The sequence below is a fragment of the Cnephaeus nilssonii genome, assembly GCF_951640355.1.
Source record: "Cnephaeus nilssonii genome assembly, chromosome: 15".
Taxonomy (NCBI): domain Eukaryota; kingdom Metazoa; phylum Chordata; class Mammalia; order Chiroptera; family Vespertilionidae; genus Cnephaeus; species Cnephaeus nilssonii.
This window is the reverse complement of record NC_137086.1, coordinates 38,775,613-38,798,368: the sequence shown is the minus strand read 5'-3', so window position 1 is coordinate 38,798,368 and position 22,756 is coordinate 38,775,613.

Below are 22,756 nucleotides of genomic sequence, written 5' to 3'. Positions count from 1 at the left end.
ACCTGGAAAATGACATTGCCCATTGAGAAATCTCCATTGTGAACCCGGGCTGCTCTCCTGCTATTGGAATTAGATGTTGGGACATTCCAATGTTTATGTAATTGACTCAGATAATATTGGATGACTTGTTGAAAATGAAATCGGGCCTTTTGTTTGGGTCCCCAATTGTTCATCAAAAACCCCTTTACTGTCTCCTTCAGAGTTGGTCAGGAAAGGGATGTGTTAGATGTGTATATTTGTTAAGGCTTCTGTTTACTACTTAGCTCTATAGGCCTATACAAATCTGATAATGTATTGTAAAATAATTTTAAATATTAAGTTGGAGTCATCAGGTCTAGCAACTGTAATTCCCTATGACTAAAATGTTAAGACCTTGAATATTTTTGGATTCTTACTCAAGACAGCAGGATAAAATTTTTCTATTCATTTTGGCCTTGAAGTATATTAACAACTTTCTTAAAAACCATGAAAGTACCTAGGGAAATAATATTCATGAAAATCCAGCTTTTGCATTTATAAAAGATTGCTTAAAGGTTTTGTTTTGATTTGCTTATGTACAGGAATGCTTGTATATTCACACATACTTTACTTATTTAATCATTATTTTTTGTTTGTGTAATGTTTTATTGGGTTTGGTGGAAATGCAATAATTCAAGGTTAACAGAAGCATCCTGTAAGAAAGTTTTGGTCCTTGGGTAGAGGGAAACTCTTGGGATAATGGCAGAATGTTTGTCTTCTGCCTGTACTTTTAGGGAAGAGAGAGAGGGTCAAGGGCTCTTTTGGAAAATAGCAGGTAAACACGTAGCATTGTCCGCTAAAGTTTGTTCCCAAAGCAAACACAAAAAAATAGCTTCTGGTTGGTGGATGGGAATAGGAGGAGGGCATGCCTTAAAAGGCAGGCAAATGTTCACCTTTGGTGACAAAAACCGGGTCCCTCTTACCTACACATAGAGAAGGCAATCCTCTAACCCAGTGGTTGGCAAACTGGGATAGGGGCTTAATCACAAGGAACAACAACAGCCTGTAATTATTGGGATCGAGAGTCTAGGTCAGTGGTCGGCAAACTCATTAGTCAACAGAGAGGCAAACCGTGGCTCGAGAGCTGCATGTGGCTCACGAGCTGCAGTTTGCCGACCACTGCTCTAACCTAAATGGGATTTCAGCCAGGGGAACCACCACTGGCCCAGAGAATTTTCCAAACTTGTTCTCTGAGATCAAGTTTAAGATTCTAATCCTGACTAAAACGACAGTCTCCAGGAACACTTGGAGTTTCCGTGGACCAGCTTTCACTTTTTGTCCCAGAAGCATCAGCCTCGTGAGGTTTCCTTTGACGAAAGGCTCCCCCAAGGACATAGACATTTAGCAAACACTGTATAGCCTGATCCTGAACAACGAAATAAAAACAGTGCGCTACAGGTCCTACAGCACAGAAACTTGTGGAACCCTGCATTTTGCAGACTCATCTGAGCACTACAAATACTCCTCCCCACCCTTCTTGTAATGAAGCACTCATTCACATCCAGTATCCAAAACTACTTGGGGTCACACTCCTGTAGTGCACAATTGTATTGCCAGAGCAGGCTTTGCCTATGGACAGGACGCTAAGATGTTAGGGTTGTAGTTTCTGGTGCCAGGTAGCAAAGAAGCCAACTTCACTGGCTGCACAGATTTTCTGACTCCTTCGGCTTATTCCAAGGACAATGCCCTCCCATCTCAACACCTACATATGCACACACATACACACACAGGCACATGCCCAACCACATACAAAGACACATACACACACCATCCCAGCTATATCGGGTTCATCAATGTCCAACCCAATTTTGCATCTGAAGTTCCTTATGTGAGCCACTGAACAGAAGATGTTTTAAGCAACACTTTTATCAAGGCTAGTCCGTAATCAGTACCTAATTAGGAGAGAAGTTAATGTATAACCCACAATGAATACCTTAAGGCAGTGGTCGGCAAACTCAGTCAACAGAGCAGCAAACCGCGGCTCAGCCGCAGTTTGCCGACCACTGCCTTAAGGCACTAGGGCATCATTCTCTCATGGAACCAGAGTATAGTGGCACCCTAGCAATATTTTTAGGGTGATTCATTTTTTTCTGGCAATACCTCTTTACTTCACCTTCCCTGAAACAGAATGTAAAATGTCATATGATCTTGAATCAAAGAAAGATGAGCCTTTTAATCTGGGAGGGATCTTCGAAACAGTGCTGTTCCTTGTCCTCATTTTACAGGTGAGGACAGTAAGATGCAGGAGGATGACCAAGTTGTGTGGGGGACACATTGAATCACGGATGCAAGAAGGTTGTAGCTCAGGTCTTTGGACCCAAGAATGGAGTTTGTTTTGCTGCATCCCTGTACTCGGTGGGTGCTGAAGCCAAAATTCTCTGCTTTCACCCAGGGTCCTTCAGGGGAAGAGAGGGAAGGCTCATTCAAAAGAGTTCTAGCCACAGACCTGTGAGTTCATCATCTCAGAAAAGTAGGTCACAAAGGACCCTGAGCCTCAAAGAGAGACACTGACAGCACTGAGAGGAACAAGTAGCCGGAAAATCCTCAGGGGCCCTGTGGATGTCCTAAGAACTGGGTGAAAGGCAAGTGAGTCAGTACATTGTGGCACCACAGTCCCTGAAGGAGCATGAGTGTGGACTTGTCCTGGAATAAGAGGTTCCCTTGCACAGCGTGAACAAAGCAGCCACCGTTCCGTTTCTAGAAAGATGTTTATAAACAGAGTTCTAGCTGGAGAGTATGAGAATGCATGGAGTCTCCAGCTAGTCTCACATAATCAAGGACTCTCCTCACAGCCAAAGTGGGGAGTCAACATTAAAAAGCAACATACAGCTCTAACCGGTTTGGCTCAGTGGATAGAGTGTCGGCCTGTGGACTGAAGGGTTCCGGGTTTGATTCCGGTCAAGGGCATGTGCCTTGGTTGTGGGCACATGCCAGTAGGGGGTGGGCAGGAGGCAGATGATGTTTCTCTCTCATCGATGTTTCTAACTCTCTATCCCTCTCCCTTCCTCTTTGCAAAAAATCAATAAAATGTATTTTTTTAAAAAGCAACATACCTATCTTATAAGATAGAAACCCAGGACTGAAACCTATATGTTTATGTTGACCAATGTCACCCCAATCAATTTAATAATAATTTAAAAAGCAACACAACAGCAGCTAAACTTTATTCTTCTTCATGCATCTATTTGATGGAACATGGAATGTGAAACAACCGCTAAAAATGATGGCTATTCCTAAAATACTAGAATTGGATTGAGAAATAGTTTTAATCGTAAGAACAATGGAAGAAATAAAGCAGGAAAATATCTGTGGGTTTGATTACATAAGATGTAAACTATTTGTGTGTTAGAAAATGTAACAGAATCAAAGGCAAACTGGGGATGTGATTTGTCATCAGTATCATAGGCACATGTTTGAACATCTTGTTTGAGGTGGGAAGAGGAGTACTCCGTGCTTTTGGAATAGGTAGCATTAGCCACATCATCTGTACATAATCCCCATAGAAATGTGTTCTTGGCCGTTAATGTTCTTTGCTCTTTAAATCCCCTGAGGTGACAAACATGTCCTCCCACAGTTTCTGGGAGCCACTGTTGATTACAGTTACTGGATGCTCTCCATGGGCTGCAGGGGTATTTATAGCATGTTTCGTCATATCAAAGCGCTTCTACTTTTCACCTGCTAACTCTTATCTTCATTTCCTCAGTCACTTCAGTGTAGGCACTTGCAGTGACCTCAAAATTTGCATTTAACACCCTGAGTGATACCCTGCTGCAGGCCCAGTGCCAATACTTACACCCCCTTTTTTTCAGTCATTATATATCAAAGCGTCTGCAGAATACAATACATGACAGAGCTGATAGAATGGATAAAGCCATGCCTTTGAAAATACACTAGAATTAGTGAGCAGGAGTTGGCTAAAGGAGTTCGCAGTATGCTGCCCGTAGTATACGGTATATTCCACTGTACATACCACTTTCCACTGACTAAGGAGCCTAGTAGAGCACTCAAAACACGGGACTATTAACATATGGACTGTTATCGGTAAGCCCAAGGAGGTTCAGTCCTTCATCCTCTTCTGTAACTCTGCTCACTCCATTGGTGATCTCATCCTGAATTATGGCTCTAAATACCAGAAAGTGATGACTACTTGGAAATGTATGTCTCCAGCCCAGACTTCTCCCCTGAACTCCAGACTCATATATCCAACTGCCTGCTTGACATCGCCACTTGGAAGTCTAATAATCATTACAGACTTTCAGGTCCCAAATGGGACTCCTGACCTCATACATGCACCCCTTTCGCTCCTCAAAAAATGGCAATTCCATGCTTCCAGTTGCTCAGTTCCCTCTTTCACATATCCCCACCTCTATTTGAGCAGGAAATCCTGTTGGTTACTCTCTTCAATATATCCACAATCTGGCCATTTCTCACCACTTACCCTGCAACTCCCCTGGTCCAAGCCGCCATCATGGATCACCTCAATAATTGCAGTGGTCTCTAACTGACCTCCCTGACTTTGCCTTTGGTATCTTGCAGTTCATGTGCATCTTAGCAGCCAGAAGCTGTCGTGTCAGACCTTTAACAAAGGCTTCTCCTGTCTCTCAGAGGAAAGGCTCAGGTCTTTCCAATGGCCAGGAGACCTTACCGATCTAGCTCTTTCACATGATTTTATAGTCACTTCTATTATACTCAGCTCTGCTTAAGCTATACTGAGCTCCTTGAATGTGTTTTTTGTGTTTTGTTTTGTTTTTTGTTGTTGTTGTTGTTGTTTGTGTGTGTGTGTGTGTGTGTGTGTGTGTGTGTGTGTGTGTGTGTATTTAACATGCCAGGCATGCTTTCCCCTAGGGGACTTTTTTAAAATGGTTTTTTCCTTTTCCTGGGTCATTCTTCCTCCAGATACCTGCATGACTAACTCTCTCATCTCCCTTAAGCCTTGACCTAAGTGATGCCTTCTCAGTGAGCTCTTCACAGACCACACTATTTAACACTGTAACCCTCATTCTGATACCCCCCTATTTTTTTCTTTACTTTATTTTCACCCATAGCACTTATTCTATGTGAAATGATAACTTTACCTATGTAATGTCAGTTTCTCTGCTCTAAAATGTTAGCACAATTCAGGTAGAGATTTTGTTTTTATTTTCCTACTGTTATAAATATAACTCAGTGACTGGAACAGTGCTTGGAACCCTAAAAAATATTTGTTGGATGAGTGAATAAAGGAAAGAGAAAAACATTTATATTTGTGTTTATTCACATAAGATGATATGGTCACATAAGGTATCTGGTCTTACCTAGATATAAGGATTGTGGGAAATAGAGCTTAGCTGTGTGCACAGGAGGCAGAGTAAAACAAAATTCTAATGGCATAAGCAGTCTTTATGACATATTATTAGATCATATAAATCGATAAGATGAACAGTAAGTCCTTAATAGATCCTGAATAGGCAGCTCTACAACAGGAAATCTAAAAAGTGAATAAACATATAAAAGAATGTGTAACCTGAGTATCCTAATCCTAATATATAAAAATCCAGGGTCTGTAACGTCCAAAACAACTGAAGGCCCTGCATCGGGCCTAAACTGGCAGTCGGACATCCCCCAAGGGGTCCCCAATTGAGAGGGTGCAGGCTGGGCTGAGGGAAACCCCCCTCTGTGCACAAATTTCATGCACCAGGCCACTAGTTACAAATAAGAGTGCAAGTTTAAATAATATAATATTTATAGAAAGTTCTTTTCTACTTTGCTGAGTTTTTGTAATGAATAGTTGTTAAATTTTGTCATGCTCTTCCTGCATTTATTGTGATAATCATATAGGTTTTTCCCTCCCTTAGTTTATTAATATTACTAACTGATTAACTTCTGAATGCTAAAACAACCTTGCATTCCTAAGATAAAGGGATAAAGTAAACTTGGTCATGATGTACTATTCTTTTTGTATATTTGCTAATGTTTTTAAAGGATTTTTGTGTCCATGGTCATGCAGTCATCCTTTTCAGTATATTAGTCTCTGAGTTTCAACAAACACATATAATTGTGTATACAACAATACAATTGAGATAAAGAACAATTCTATCACCTCCAAAATTTCTCCAGTTACTCTATGAAGTCAGTGCCACACCCTGGCAATCACTGAGCTAGTTTCTGTCCCTGGAGTCATTTTCCAAAATGAAATAAAAATAGAATCAGGCAGTATATGGGCTTTTAAGTGTGGCTTCTTTTACTTATCATAAAAATTCTATTAGAAGTTTGATAGGTATTGTATTTAACTTATAAATTAATAAGGGTTCTGTTGCCCCTTGTACTACTAGTATATTGAAATAGTTAATCTGTAAACATACAGTCCAATTATTCAGATTTGATTATATATTCTCAAGACACTAATGAATAGTATCAAAAAGATATTATGTATATTTTCTAGGATGTTTTCTATAAACTTTATAGTTTTAATTGCTATTGTAAATGGTGTCATACATTCTTTGTTTTCTATTTCCTTATAGTTAATACAGAGCAACAAAGTAACATTTATATCTATCAACAGTTTATGATTTTACTATGTTGATAATTTATCTTCCCCATATATTAAGTTTTATTTCTTCCTTTGTGCCCTTGCTCTTTCTTTTTTCTTATTTGGAATGTTTGGTTCTCTAGTACTATACCAAACAGTAGTGGGAATAGCAGGTTTTCTTATCTCCTTCTTGTTCTTAAAGGAAATGGGTGTCAAGTTCCTCCTACAGTATCACATGGACAATTTTGGGTTTTTCAGTCTTTATCAAATTAAGGAGGGTTCTTTCTTTCAAAAAATTATGACTTAGATATAACTGACATGTAACAAAGTTCCTTAATTTTATATGTATTTTTAAAAATAATGACTTTATTGAGATATAATTCACATATAATAAAATTCACCTGAGAATGTACAACTCAATATTTTTAATGTATTCACAGATCTGTATGAACATCATCATAATCAAATTTACAATGTATTTGTAACCTCCCCCCCCCAAAAAAAAAATCCCCTACCCAATAGCAGTCTCTCCCCTTAGATACGACTATTTCTCTCCAAATCCCCAGGCCCTGGCAACCACTGATTTACTGTCTGTCTTTATATATTTGCCTATTTTTGATACTTCAAATAAATGGAATCGTACAATATGTGGTATTTTGTGACTGGTTTCTTTAACATAAAGTTTTCAAGGTTTATTCATATTGTAGCATGGATAAGTATTTCATCCTTTTTATTGCTAATTAGTATACTATTATATGAATATATTACAGCTTATTTGTCTATTCATCAGCTGATGGACATATGGATTGTTTCCACTTTGGGCTCTTCTGAATAATGCTGTTATGAACATTTGTATGCAAGTTTTTATGTAAACACGTTTTCAATTCTCTTATTTTCAATTCCACATAGGAGTGGAATGGAAGTCTATTTTTAACCCTTTTAGGAACTTCCCAAATGTTTTCTAAATGGCTGCACCATTTTACATTCTCACTAGCAGTCTATGAGGGTTCTAATTTAAAGTTCATATGGAGCACCAAAAGACCCAGAATGGGCAACAGGATTTTGAAGGAGAAGAAAAGAGGCAGAGAACTGACCCTACCTGATTTCCAGCCTTACTATAAAGCTATAGTAGTCATGACAGTATGATACTGGTGAAAGAATACACAATAGATCAGTGTAGAAGAATGGAGAGCTCAGAAACAGACCATCATAAATATGCTCATCAGATCTTTGACAAGAAGCAAAGGCAACACAATAGAGAAAAGATCATCTGGGACAACTGGACATCCACATGCAAAAACCAAAAAAACACACACACACACAGTAAAAAAGGAACCTAGATACAGACTTTACACTCTTCACAAAAATTAACGCAAAGTGGAACACAGTCCTAAAAGTGAAATGCGAAACTATAAAACTCCCAGAAGATAATACAGGAGTAAACCTAGATGACCTTAGGTATAGCAATGACTTTTTAGATATAATACCAAAGGCACAATTTTAAAAATAATTGAGAATCTGGGCTTTATTAAAATTAAAACGTTATGCTCTGTGAAATACAATGTCAAGGGAATGAGAAGACAAACCACAGACTGGGAAAAAACATTTACAAAAGACACATCTGATGAAGGATTGTTATCCAAAATATATAAAGCCTTACTGGGGGGATAAGGACACATATGTAATACCTTAATCAATAAAGAAAAAAATATAGTTATAAAAATAAAATAAAAAACTACCCAATAATAAGAAAGTCAATTTAAAAAATGGGCCACCTGGCTATGGTGGCTCAGTGGATTAAGCATTGTCCCATAGACCAAGAGGTCCCGGGTTCAATTCCCAGTTAGGGCACATGCCCAGGTTGCGGGCTCGATCCCCAGTAGAGGGCATGCTGGAGGCAGCCAATAACAATTCTCTCTCCTCATTGATGTTTCTATCTCTTTGTCCCTCTCCCTTCCTCTCTGAAATCAATAAAAATATATTTTTTAAAAATGGGCCAAATATCTAAGTAGACACTTCATCAAAGAAGATATATAGATAACAAATAAGCATATCAAAAGGTGCTCCATATCATAAGTCATCAGAGGAATGCCATTAAAACAACGAGATACCACTACACACTTATTAGAATAACCGAAATTTAGGACACTGACAACTCTATATCCCGGTGAGCACCCAACCCTTTTGGTATCTTTGTAAAAGTTGCTTTATAACCTTTCTTCAAGTTAGTCAATTTAACTATGCCATTAATTTCCTGTTTGGATCATCACTAAATAATTGGGGAGGTTATAAGAAGTAGAGATGCCTGGGGGCTTTCAAAAGCTCCCAGTTAATTGTAGCTTATAGCTAGGACTGAAGATGCCTGCCTCAAACCATAATGATGATTCTTGTTGTTGTTGGATCACACACACACACACACACACACACACACACACACACACACACCGATAAAGCCTTTACCAAAAATTGAGAAAATCTCATGAACTGAGCAGGCTACATTCTGGTGATGTACGGTTTTTGAAAACTCCCAGTCAAGCTGACATTCCGATTGATAAATGTGCAAACACTTAGAATCCAGCAGCCTTGTAAACACATTCAAAATATTTACTTTCATGCTGTTTCTTTCTTCTTCTTCTAACACCCAAATGCCAATTTTAATGGAAGCCACATCTCCACATATTGATTGGTTCATCTTGATTTTATTAAGGTTTAGTTTGGCTGCCCAGGAAGCTTTTCTAGTGTTTGAAACATTTATAAAAATGTCTATTTGGGAGGGGCTAGGAGGGAGATGAGGTAGGTGGGGGCAAAGAAAAAAAAAAAACCATCACATCTTGCCTAAAGTAAAACACAGTTTGTTGCCAAGATTTCATTAATTCAATAAATAAAAATACAAGTAAGTTCCAACTTCAACAAGCTCAAGTTTCCCTCCTAGCTGTGAAACCACAGTACCCCAATGGCTTCTAAATGTGTCAACACATGACCTTCCCATCCCCAGCTCACCAGTGGGAGAATATGATTTATGAGCTTGTCTGACCATCCCTGAAAGAGGTTTTAAATATTTCACTCTTTTAATAAGTGTACTCCCTTCATGCAGTGGTAAATGATTGTGGGTTCTTAGAGAAAAGGGTGAGTTTTTGGGGAAAAAAAAAAAAAGATCTAAACTTGGAAGAGATCTGCAAGCAGCTCTGTGGCACCTTATGGTGTGTGAGCTAATTACGTGCCCTAAGTTGCCTAGTAAATGGTCTTTGTTTGGGAAGGTTAAGTTTCATCTCTGTTCCAAAAACTCAGAGTCAGACAGGGAAGGGAAAAAATGATGGTGTCTGTGGTGAGGCTGGCAATGCCGCCCGCCGACTGGTTGTTTGGAACGGGTTTAGAAGATGTGTTATGAGCCATGGTAAATGTGTGCCATTTTTCATGAATGAAGTCAAAGGATCTAGCAGGTTGAGCCCGAGAATTTGGATTTGGCTGTGGAAAATACCAATGAATGTGTGAGCTTTGCATCCTCTGCTGCCCAGGATCTCCTACGCTTCTGGATGGAGGAAGACGACACTCTTTTTCAGACTGCCAAACACAACAGAGTTAGATGAGAAATTTAGCTCACTCCACTCTAAAATCATTTTTATATAGAAGAAAAGTGAGTTTGAGTTGTTGAAGTCCCACAGTTTAGAGGTTGTTACTGGGGAATATGAATGTTCTTTGAAAACATCAAGTCAAAATGGTGGAATCTCTTATGAGAAAGAGGAAGTGACCCTAAAAGAAATAGAAGGTGAAGTACCTTTTCCTCGAGGTCTTTTTGTTCTGATTTCTGAGAAATTTGTGTTCAATGGGAACTGAGGATAAACCTAACCCTCCTCGCCAATTTCCCAATAATGAAAACTCAGTGTTTGAACAAGTATAAACCTAAAAAGCAACATTTCTTATAAGGACATGGGAGTATCTCTTGGAACTCAACAGTCCAACGGGAGGTCAATCTTAGGAGAGACCAGAATCAGGAACCAGAAAGTCATGAAGGTCCAAGGCACCTGCTCTGTCCATCAGGCTGTCTGCCTCTGAGGTCTCCTGCTTTAACTTCTCACTCCATTCTGTTTCTCTCCTTTTGTCCTGCAAACTGGCTTTCGCTCCTTATTCAGGTCCAAAGCTGAAGAGGACCACTCCACAGTGATGTCTTCTAATCCCAGATCTACAGCTCTGGACTTCGAGTGACCAGCTAAGATCACAAATTAACTATCCCTTAGAGCGGGGGTGAGGAACCTTTGGCCCATGGACCATATAAGGCCCATAAAATCATTTGGTCTGCCCTGCCAAGGCATTATGGGTGAATTAATTAAATGTCTGACCAAAATAGCAGGCTAATTTTTAAGTTGATAACTTTGTATGGCCTGTAAATGATGTTACAAATATCCAAATCGCCCTTGGCAGAAAAAGGTTCCCCACCCCTGCCTTACAGAGTGCATACCACTTTCTAGACTCAGTGTCTAAGTAATCTAAATGTTGCATTAACTCATTTAATCCTCTTGACTCATGTATAAGTTTTATTCCCATTTTACAGGTAACAAAATTGAGGCAGATAAATTAAGTGACTTGTCTAAATTCACATAGAAATAAGTTATAGATATGGGTTCCAAATCCAAGCAGCTTAGGTCCCGAGTCCATGCTCTTAACCATGGCCATTCTGCTCTGAGTCTCAATTCCATTCCTTGGTTGAGATAATGTGGTTGGTATCTCTTGGACTGGATAGGCATCCCTCTCCAATCAGCACTGTCCAGGGTGGTGATGGATGGACCTAGAGAGGTGATGGATGGACCTGAGGAGGACTACATGGCACATAATGAATTATAGGGCCCATCTCATTACTGGTGAGAAATCAGTTTCCCAGATTGGGGATTCATCTTCCATCTTATGCTACAGAAATGAATGTGCTCTCTGAGCCAAGTCATGGGTCAGTATAGCAATATAGTATTGAAGGTCATTAAAATTTGTAAGGCACAGAGGATTTCCTGGACATGTTTATTTTCAACAAGGCAACCCTATATCTGACTGGTTATTTTAACTTTTTTCTAGAATTATCTAGAGATGGAGATTTTAAATTCCCCACATGGCAAATCGGCCATGTTCCTACAGAGTTCCTGCTGGGAGTTCTTCTCCCAGTCTAACCTAAATGCCTTTAATGGCAGCTGAAACTGATTTCTTAGTCTTGCTCTCAGGGTAAACTTTGCACAAAAAGGAACATGTGAGGATATTCTGAAGTAATTCTGTTTTTTGGCAAGTGTCACACTGACTTAATTAGAAAATTTTATCAAAAGACTAATAACAAAGGCATTTAAAATTCTTGGAATTGTGTGTCTGTAAATAGTTTCTATATATATATATATATATATATATATATATATATATATATATATATATATCACATATAAGTGAGGAAAGCATTCCAAATCTGAGAGAACATTGGCTCCATAACAGAAATGGGGTAGATAAAACTGTGAATTAAGAAATAGATCTTTTTTTGGTACATATTTCTGACCTTCACCCCATAAATGCCCTAATGCATGAGGCATTGGCCCATGTGGAAATTTTGATTCATTCAACACTTTCCTAATACAAAATTCCATTGAATATATATAATATTATAACACAGCAAATTAACAAACTACAAAGAAAAATAAAACAAGATAAGCTCATTTTATTCTAAATTATCCAAAGATGTTTTCAGCCTATTCTCTTCTTTCCAAAAATTCTCAATTTTTGCTGCTAATAATCTTTTCACCCTTTTCAGACCTCAAGTATTTGAGCAGTCCTCATCTCTCTTTCATTTCAGCCAAATGATTATTAGCCAATGAATTACCCCCATTCCTACCCCTCAACACACACACACACACACACACACACACACACACACACACACACACACTTCTTGGGTCTATTCCTTGACATCTTCCCTGCAATCTTGGATCTATTCCACTCCAGGCTCAACCAGTAACAATAAGCAGCCTCTTAGTCATCCTTAGCCTTATTTTCATTCTTAGGAAACAACAATGGCAGTCAGCTTCCACAGGTATCACTTCTGCCATGTCTATTCATCATGGCTTCTCATTACCTGTAGAACCAATGGAAGGTGCCCTATGACCTCTCAAAGGTCCCCATCTTAACTACAAAATTGTATTTCACTCCACTCCATACCTCTACCTATGACATCACTCCAGTTCTGCGGAGCAACCTACTTTCCCTTTCAATTCCTCTTGAGTATCCCATCTGACTTCTGAATGATACATAGCAGGGATTGTTCAAATGGAGGAACTATAAATTTACCCTTTTTTTCTATTTCCACACAATCTCTGGTTTCAGACTCAATTAGCAACTCTCTGAGATAGGTGGGGTATGCATTATTTTTATTGCTATTTGACAGATGAGAAATATGAGATCATTTAACTCCAGGTCCATTCTACTCCATATCTCCTACTAGTAAAATTAGAACCCATTTCATAGGTGCCAAAGCCTTGGTCAGGTGCTCTAGAGATCGTGCTAGAAGGCTTTACCTGGGAAGATGGCTACACAGATACACACTATAAATATTTGATTCATTTATTCCACAAATATTTACTGAGCTCGTGTGCCAATAACTGAGCTAGTGTTTAGGATAGTTACATATTTCCTTCCACCTTTCTGGAGGTATTTGCTAAAGACCTTGGCAAGAGTTGGGGACTAAAAATTTCAAGGGTATTCAGTGAGAAACCACAGCCAATCCCTCATAGAGAAGGTTCAGTGGTCAAGACCAAGCAATCTTACCCACAGAGTTATCTGATGTCACTGGTTTCTTTTAGATATTTCTTTCACCTCTACCTTCTCTGTAAGCCAATCTCTCTCCCTCAACACTCCCTGCCTCTCACTAATGCGCAGGGTTTTCCCTGCCTTCATCCCTTTCACTCATGAAGAAAGCTCACTGAACCAGCCAATCTAGAAGCTCTTCCCTTCCAGGGAATTTTCCACAAATGGGGCAATATTTAGTTCATATGAATTACTAGCTGAATTGCAAATAAATTTTCCTTGGTTGGGATGGTAGTGTTTGGCTGCAAGGCAATGTTTGGCTGAAGGAAGCTTTCCCTGAGGGGGCTCCATATACAATAGGTCATTTCATTATAACGATGAGATGCCATAGGAACTTAACTCTTGTTATATCAATTAGCTTACAGTAATATTGGTTTCACTGTACATCATTTTGCTTAATGTTGCAGACCCTATCCATAAGTGAGGACTTGTTGTACCTTGTAGAGTCCACACCATTCTGCCTACTCCCAAGGCCAGCCCTGAAGGAAAGTTTTGGTGTACTCTGAACAAAAAAGGAACTAGGACTCAACCTGAGTCATCTGCAAAACTGACTCATGAGATTTGTTTTAAACCTTAATCCACCTCTAGCCCCAAGCTCTCTGCCATCAGTGGAGAAGCACTTTTCTTCATGATTCAGCAGGCTTAATGTGAACACATGTGTCTTGACTTTCATTTCACGGGACACAGTTGTGTAGTGTAAGAGGGATCTGGCTGCACAGCTGGTGCTATCCTGTGTTGTGTGGATGGTGACTTTGGAAAATACTAGTACACTCTTCCTGGGAATGTGGGGAAGGACCACACAAAGAAGGCACGGTTGAGGCCAGCTGTGTGAGCTGGTGGGTGCAACATACCAGGATGGGGAATCAGAAGACCTGGCTTTCTGTCTCTGCTCTATTCCTTCTGGGACTGACCTTTCCAAGCACTTCTCTTCTCTGGGTCTCAGGTTGATCTCAGGGGGCGGAGTGCCCCAAACTCTTAAGTTTTTCTACAAATTCCTAGATTCTGGGATTCCTTGGACTTTTCTCTTAATCTAGTCTTTATGATTCTGGTTTCTCTTTGTGAGGAACAAGACCCAGCTGTGGGAGGCATCAGTGAGAGACAACAAGTCAAATCTAGGGTGCAGGAAACAGGTATGATCCATGCACAGTAGGGTCACGATTCTAAATTTTCCGAGCCTGGCAGGTAACAGGTAACATATGATGTGCTATATCTATTGCAATAGGAAATTGTGAAGCTTGCTGTAAACCAGAGAGGGCTTGCCTCACCTAAAGGCACTGAAACCCATCTTTTTAAGCATAGCACCTGTCAAACAAAACAAATCTATGGACTGGCTTATTCCCAAGGTCAGTCAGTTGGAGACCCCATACTATCTCTAGAATTAGAAAAAATACTTTTTTGAGGGCAACCAACTTGTCACCAGCCAATAAATGTTTCTTTTCAGAGCTTCAAGTCAGTGGATTTCATTTCAATCAAATGCTTTCCATGAAAACAAAAACAAAAACAAAAAACAGAGAGAAAAACAGAATGGGCTGGGCAGGAAAGTGCTTGAAAACTTACAACCCATCTGTAATCACACTTAGGCTCCAAGGCTCAACCCCAATGTTGGTTCTGCTGTTCAATTGAAAACCTTGTCTGCAGCCAAAATGATTCCCAACTGCTTTCTGAACTGTGCAGTCCCTGGGAGCTGGAGAGAGTCACATGAGAGTGTGGCTTTTCAGATGAGAACAGCAGGCAAGAAATGGAGACTTCTTGCTAAGCCCCATTAATATTTTAATAGAGCAGTTCTCTTTGAAAATGTTTTATTCATAATTGACCAATTGTCATTAGATATAGTTACACTCCGTGGCATCTTATTAGAAGGAGCTTGTTTGAATCCCCCTCCCCAAGTAATCATAGTAATTCCTAACAGATGATGTCATAACAGGCCGTTACAATCCATAACATGTAGATACCATTAAAGCAATGTGTGTGCCTTTTTGATACTGAAACATCTAACTTTATTATGAAGTTCGCTATAAAACCTGCTATGATGTATTTAATAATATTAAAGCGTTTATTCTTTATTATTGAAGTCACACTGCCCCTGGGATGCCTGTTACTCCTGCCACAAATGAGAATTGCCAAATCTATCAGCTCGGCTTTTAAACACTTCCTTAAGAGATTTCTTTCTTTCTTCTTTCCTCTTCTTCATTACTTTTCTTTGCTATGAAAAAGCAGATGTTCTAAAGTACAGTAACTGAAAACCAGCAATATATGCTCAAAGGCTGAAACCTAATATTTACAATAAGCTGATCCAATGAGAAATGTCTCCCTGGTGACCCTGGTCATGAAGTGGGAACCCACGTGGTCAATGGTCCTGGCTGAGGCAGTTGTCATTTATCAGAAATCCGTGTGCTGTGATTCTCAATTAGGGACTTTCCTGACATCAGCAACTCTCCATCCACTGGATACAAAAGTCAAAATAAATATGAAATCCATCCTTATTGCATCACATTCCAGTGGCTTTACATTTGCCATATAGGGCAGTTACTATGGATTCCATAATTTATGTACGGAGATTTGGTTTTTTGGAGGGTGGTGGACATATTTTGTCTTTATCACTTTAACAAACATTAAATTTCCTAATAAATATCTAAGATAGGAAACACTGTCATAAATATGTATTTTTAATTCCCAATGAGAGCTATAGATGTTTATATGCAGACCAATTGCAAAAATAAGAGAAAAGACTGGTATTCCCTAGAAGAAACTAGACAATTCTGACTGCGGTAGGGACTTGACTAACTGCTAACCCTGGACTTCTGGGAAATGGATGAATGTTGGGGAGAAATTAGAGCCTCCTGCAAGAGCTTTTGGTCCAAACGTGTTCTGCATATTCCATCAGTTACAGATTAATTTGATATAGCAAGATTCTCTTTTAAAATGCAAACATTCCTTAGAAGATTTGAGCCCGTGGATTATTAGTTTTTGGTATACCTTTCCTTACTGCAGTAAACTTTAGAATATCCTCTTTAATTCAATTTACCAAGCATTTTAGTGAGTACCTATCAGGTATAAAATACAGCAAATGTCCAAGTCCTCTTAATTGCTCCTCAGAGGAGAGACTGCAGGTTCCCAAACAAGAAGTTTTTTCAAGTGCCTCAAAGTAAAAGGCTGCTGGCCTCCCTGCCCTCCAGAACCCTCTGGATTTTTCTTATGGCTCCCATAGCCTGTACCCAATGAGACACGGGATGTCCAATTTCTTTCCCAAGCCTGCCTTTTCATCTAGGATTTCTTAATCCCATGACTCCACATGCCTACTCTTGCTCTTCTGGAACCCTGCTTGGGCCAGAGCCCTGGGCTCAAATTTACTAAGAGGAAATGCTTCCATTTATTCCGATAGAAAAGCTCCATTTCTGTATCCAGCACTACTCAGCCTCCAGGTTATTGCTGGAGGAAGCACTTATCCCCCCCGCCCTTTCACAAAACCATGAGTGGGATTCCAGATAGACCAATCCCTGTGGTATCCCTCCCACTCCTCATTTACCGACCACCTATGATGCTACTCCCAAAGGAGTAGTCAATTAATTGACTGTGAGTAGTGGGGGGAAATGGGCGACATGGCCTAGGCCAGGGATGGACAACCTTTTGAGCTTGGTGTGTCAAACTTCGCCAAAAAACTGAGCATAACTCGGGTAGTGTGTCACTTCGAGGAAAAAACATTATTTTGCAAATGTTTCATCCTCAGGAGCAGCAAATGTTTCATCCTCGGCATGCGGCCGCCTCAGCAGCCGCGTGTCATCAGAAATGGCTACGCGTGTCAGTGCTGACACGCGTGTCATAGGTTCGCCATCACTGGCCTAGGCCTTTCTTCTCTCATTCCTCTGGACTCAAAAGAATATATCTATCTGTTTGGAGCCTGGAGTAATGGGCCTACCCTGGAGGTGAGGCCTGTGAGTTTGGAGAGCAGGTCAGATCCATTTCAGCATAGTGTTAGCAAGTCCATTTAAGCCCCACATCTAAACCATGTCCTTTAATCCACCTGTAATCAGTAAAGGGCTGATAGTTGGATCTCTACTTGTCCAACCTCTCTGCCTACCTCTCATCTGTTCTGCATTTGTGCAAGGAAGAGGGCTGTTGGTCCTTGAGTTCCCTAAAGCCTAGCATCTTGGCACATCCTATGCTATAGGTGGTACTGGCTCCACCCTGGACTCCGGTCTGTCTCCTGTAGCATTTACTTGGAGACACTTTCCTTAAAAACAGATGCAAGCCACCCTGAAAATTCTGACAAGTACACTCCATCCAGTACCATTCTCATGGGAGAAATGCTTCTTCTTTGACATGGTAGGCAGAGTAACCTGATTAAATCCTAACTTATGAAGTGTTAGGGAAGTAAAACTGCATTTCACTTCTCTGAAGTGTTTGCAGTGATTTGAGTGGAGAGTCATAGGAGGAATCAGCCAACCCAAAGGGATGAGCGGTAACTGTGACCTGCAGGTATACCTGAGCCAGTTATTTGTGGACAAATCTAATCACCCTACATTAGGGATGAAAGCTTACATGCTCATAGAGACCACGCAGGTAACATAAATGATTGAAGCTTCTGAGTATAAGAAAACCACTAGCTCAACTATGATGATAACAAGTAACTGGTATTTGGCTTTGGTATTATGAAGTAATACAGTATGGAGGTTCCTCAAAAAATTAAAAATAGAGCTACCTGAAAAAATTTGGGGACAAATCTAATCACCAGCAGTCCTTCTGGGGATCTACCCCAAAAAATTTAGAACACTTATGTGTAAAGATATACGTGCCCCTATGTTCACTGCAGCATTATTCATAATTGCCAATACAATCTAAGTGTCCCTCAACAGATGATCGATATATATTCAGCCATAAAAAAGATGCAATATTTCCATTTGTGACACCCTGGATGTAGCTTGAGAGTATTACACTAAGTGAAATAAATCTGATAGAAAAGGACAAGAATTGTATGATTTCACTATGTGGGATATAAAAAACAAAAAGCATCGAACAAACAAACAAATGAACGAACTCATAGATACAGATAACAGAATGGTGGTTACCAGAGCGGAAGTAAGGTGGGTGGAGGATGCAGAGGATAAAGGGGGTGAAATATATGGTGATGGAAAGAGACTACATTTCGGGTGGTGACCACACAATGGAACATACAGATGTCGTATCACAAAGTTGTACATCTGAAATTTATATAATGTTATTAACCAATGTTACCGCAATAAATTTATTTTTTGTTACTACTTAAAAATTTAATCTAATTTATTGTTGACAGAATTACAGATGTCCCCTAATTATCCCCCCTTAATCCCCTTTCTCCCAGCCCCTGCCACACCTCAGGCCTTCACCATACTCCTATCTGTGTCCATTGGTTATGCATTTATATATAAAAGTTCTTTGGTTAATATCTTCCCGTCTCCTCCCCACTCCATTCTAAGATATGTCAATCTATTTCATGCCTCCATGCCTTCTATTTTGTTTGTCATTTTATTATGTTCATTAGATTCCACATATAAGTGAGATCATGTAATATCTGTCTTTCTCTGACTGGCTTATTTCACTCAGCATAATACTCTCCAGATCCATCCATGCTGTCTCAAAGGGTAAGAGATCCTTTTTTTAAAAAAGCTGCATAATATCCCATGGTGTAAATGTACCACAGCTTTTTTATCCACTCATCTACTGATGGGCATTTGGGCTGTTTACAGATCTTAGCTATTATAAGCAACACTGCTATGAACATGGGGTGCATACATTCTTTCTGATTGGTATTTCGAGATTTCTAGAATATATTCCTAGAAGTGGGATTGCTAGGACAAATGGTAATTCCATTTTTAAGTTTTTAAGTAAATTCCACTGTTTTCCATAGTGACTGCACAATATGCATTCCCATCAGCAGTATACTGGGGTTTTCTTTTCTCCACATCCTTGCCAGCACTTGTTGTTTGTTGATTTATTGATGGCAGCCATTCTGAGAGGTATGAGGTGATATCTCATTGTGGTTTTAATTTGCATCTCTCTGGTGATTAGTGATGTTGAGCATTTTTTCATGTCTCTTGGCCACCAGTATGTCCTCTTTGGAAAAGTGCTTATTCAAGTCATATACCCACTTTTTAATTTTTATAAAAAATGAAAAAAACACACCCCAAAGATGTAATATAGAGTGGAAAGGACTCAGGCATATCAGATGCTGTGGACAAATAGACTCAGTCAGTGTGCAGCAATAGAATGTATTTAAATCCTCTAAAAAAAGGCAGCTTCTACTCAGTGCCAAAACATTGTCGCCATGCAGAATAGGGGTCATGGATCTTTTGAATTTTCAACAGAAACAAGTCAGTATGTAGATTTTTATGTAAAAATGCACCTCCTTTCAATGCCAGCAATGGATTCATTAAGAAATCAAGATCAAATAACAAAAACAAACAACCCTGCCTTGGCTATGATTGTGCAGGAAGTGAGAGCCTGTCCTTGGGCCCAAGGTAGCCCAAGGATATACTTTGCCCCTTTGGCCATCACTGAGCCTGGTCTTCCCTCTCCCCTCCCTTCCCTCCTATCTATTAGTTAAAATCAGGCATTCCTAATTCTGATTTTTTAAAATCACCATAAAACCCTTTAAGGAAATGAGCTTAGACTCATTTTCAATAGAATGAACTCTGGTTTGCCTAGAAAAGGTTTGTCTTTCAGCCATGAACAGCTGCTGATACCACCTTTAATGTGAGATATAACTGATGCCTTCTGATGTTTCTTTTAAAAAAAGTTGAATTATACTAGAGAAAAAAAATGGATAGAATGATTATAATATTCAGGCTTTTCAAAGCACACAATTTCCCATCAGAAACTCTAACATATTTAAAGCCTAAAGCATCTGAAAAAAATCTGGGAGCAAGAATATATCTTTTAAATTACAGCCTTTATCAGCATTGTGGGTATCTTTCCCTGTAGCCCCCTAAGGTTTTCCCCTCAAAACTTTGCAACTTTCTCCTCCTTACAACCACTTACTCCTCCAAGATGAAATGGGTTCAATAACTTGGTCCAAGTAAACCTTTAGAATGTTTATCTTAATAAACAAACCTAGGAAAAGGTGAATTCCTCCACTCCACTGGGTAGCCGATGACAAGGCCCTCTAGGTTTCAGAGAACCACAAGGAAATGCGGTCTGTCTGAGTGCTGAAAAGGGTCCATGTGTGTCTAACTGGAAGCAGGCAATACCCTTTCAAGATCTCATTAGGGACCTGGTGCTGTTTGCATAAGAGGCTGGTCAGCCCCACAGTGTGGGAGGGGTCCCTGCTGCAGAGGGTGCCAGAGTTTGATGAAAGCAAAAAGCACAGTGATGTCTTGATTCCTCTGCTTTCTCTTCGAAATCCCTACCAGAGAGGCCTCCATGGCTTTTGTAGAGATTGGGTCCTTGAATATGTTAAATTTATGGGGACAAAACAAGCAGTTTGGGGGTAAGAATCAGATACATTCAATCACATGACTGGGGATCAGGGCTGAGAAAGGTGGTCAGAGACATAATCATTCATTGACTGGCTGGGGCTGGATTCTTTTGGCCCTTCATAAGATGAGTTGTTTGTCTTAATGCACCAGCCTATTGGTGTTCAAGTGTGTATTACTGCTCTCAGAACCACTGGTTAGTGGACGTAATTTAGCTCTTGTGGAGAGCTGTGCTGCTTTAAAATGCTCAATTCTTCAGATGCATTTGTTTGTTTCAGAAATTGGTTTCTGGATACAAGACCCTCTCTTTTCAGCCTTCCTCATGGGCAAAACGGCTTATAATCCAGTTGCATCTGGGCAGGTAAATGCCTGACTACCCCCAAATCCAGAAAAAACATGGTGCGGAGGAGGAGGGACTTCAATTCTTTTCAGTTGAATTCAACAAAGAATGATTCAGACATTCCAGTCTTAAAGGAGTAGATAGGTCAGGAAACAGTGCATCATCATACATTGAGTTTGGTGGTTACTCAGAGTGAACATGCAGCCTGGATTGCTGGAACAACCCTAATTTCCACCTTTTACCCTAGTGTACTTGTTACTCAAAGAAGTGCACCTGTCTGGGCAACAAGTGATACAGTCACCAGATGTGAGGAGAAGAGAAGAGGGATTCCCAGTTTTTCCCCTTGGTTCTGATTATTTTATCAAGAAAGGTGCTCCTTTATGGTTCCAAGAAGGTTCTTGTAAGCCCTTCAGAAATGGTTCCAGTGTTCTTACTATCGCTGGTTCCTAAAGGAACAGAGTAGCTTTGAGTAGCTTTGTTCTACAAGTATAAATGTCCTATCTCCCCCCTCCCCTCATTTTTTGCAGGTATCAGAGTAGAAATGTCAGATTTAGCAAATAAAAATATAGGATGTCAAGTGAAGTTTGAATTTCAGAAAAACATCAAATAATTTTTTAGTATAAGTGATTCAATTCACCAACCACGGTGAACTAGGGCTGCCTACTCACAGGCATTCCTTCCCCAAAGCTGTTGACAGGGTCTGGACATCAGAGGGGGCCCACGGGGAGCCTCTAACCTATTCCTCTCAGACTCAAAAGCTTTTCTTTTTTTCTAGGTGGAAGATAAAGGGTTGCACAGAAAGGTCTGTTGCTGGAGGATGGTGACGTGAGACAGTGATTTTCTGGGAAGAAGAAGAAAGATAACCCTTTAAAAGAATGAGTAGTTTCCTGGAGGTTTCCAGCTCTGCCTGGAACTCTCAGTCCTTTGCCCTCATAAATCTTCCCTCTGGCACTAGAGCAGGGGAGTGTGGAAGACCCGGGGGGCACTAGAACCATGGCCTCCCTTCCAGGTGGGTTTGGTGAGTAGCTTCCCTCTCCATCCTCACACACTGTGGTGTGAGTAATCTTCGGATATGGTTGTGTGTTAAAGCTGCCATTGCCAGTTTTAAATTGTGGTGGATTCCACCTTAGGATAGATTCCAGGGCACAGGAGTTACCTGGGTGAAGCATACAGGAAACCATACACACACACTTGTTCATGAAGTAGAGTTCACACCTTGGTAAAATCTGGGAGGAGAACGAGAGAGAGAGAGAGAGAGAGAGAGAGAGAGAGAGAGAAGGAGAAGGAGAAGGAGAGGGAGAGGGAGAGAGAGAGGGAGAGGGAGAGGGAGAGGGAGAGGGAGAGGGAGAGGGAGAGGGGGAGGGGGAGAGGGGGAGGGGGAGGGGGAGGGAGAGAGAGAGGGAGAGGGAGAGGGGGAGGGAGAGGGGGAGGGAGAGGGAGAGGGAGAGGGAGAGGGAGGAGGAGGAGGAGGAGGAGGAGGAGGAGAAGGAGAAGGGGAGGATGAGGAAAAAGAAGGAAGAGGAGGAGGAAGAGGAGGAGGGGAGGGGAAGGAATGGGCAGGAAGAGAGGGAGGAGGAAGAATAGGAGAAGGAGGAAGAATAGGAGAGAAGAGGAAGA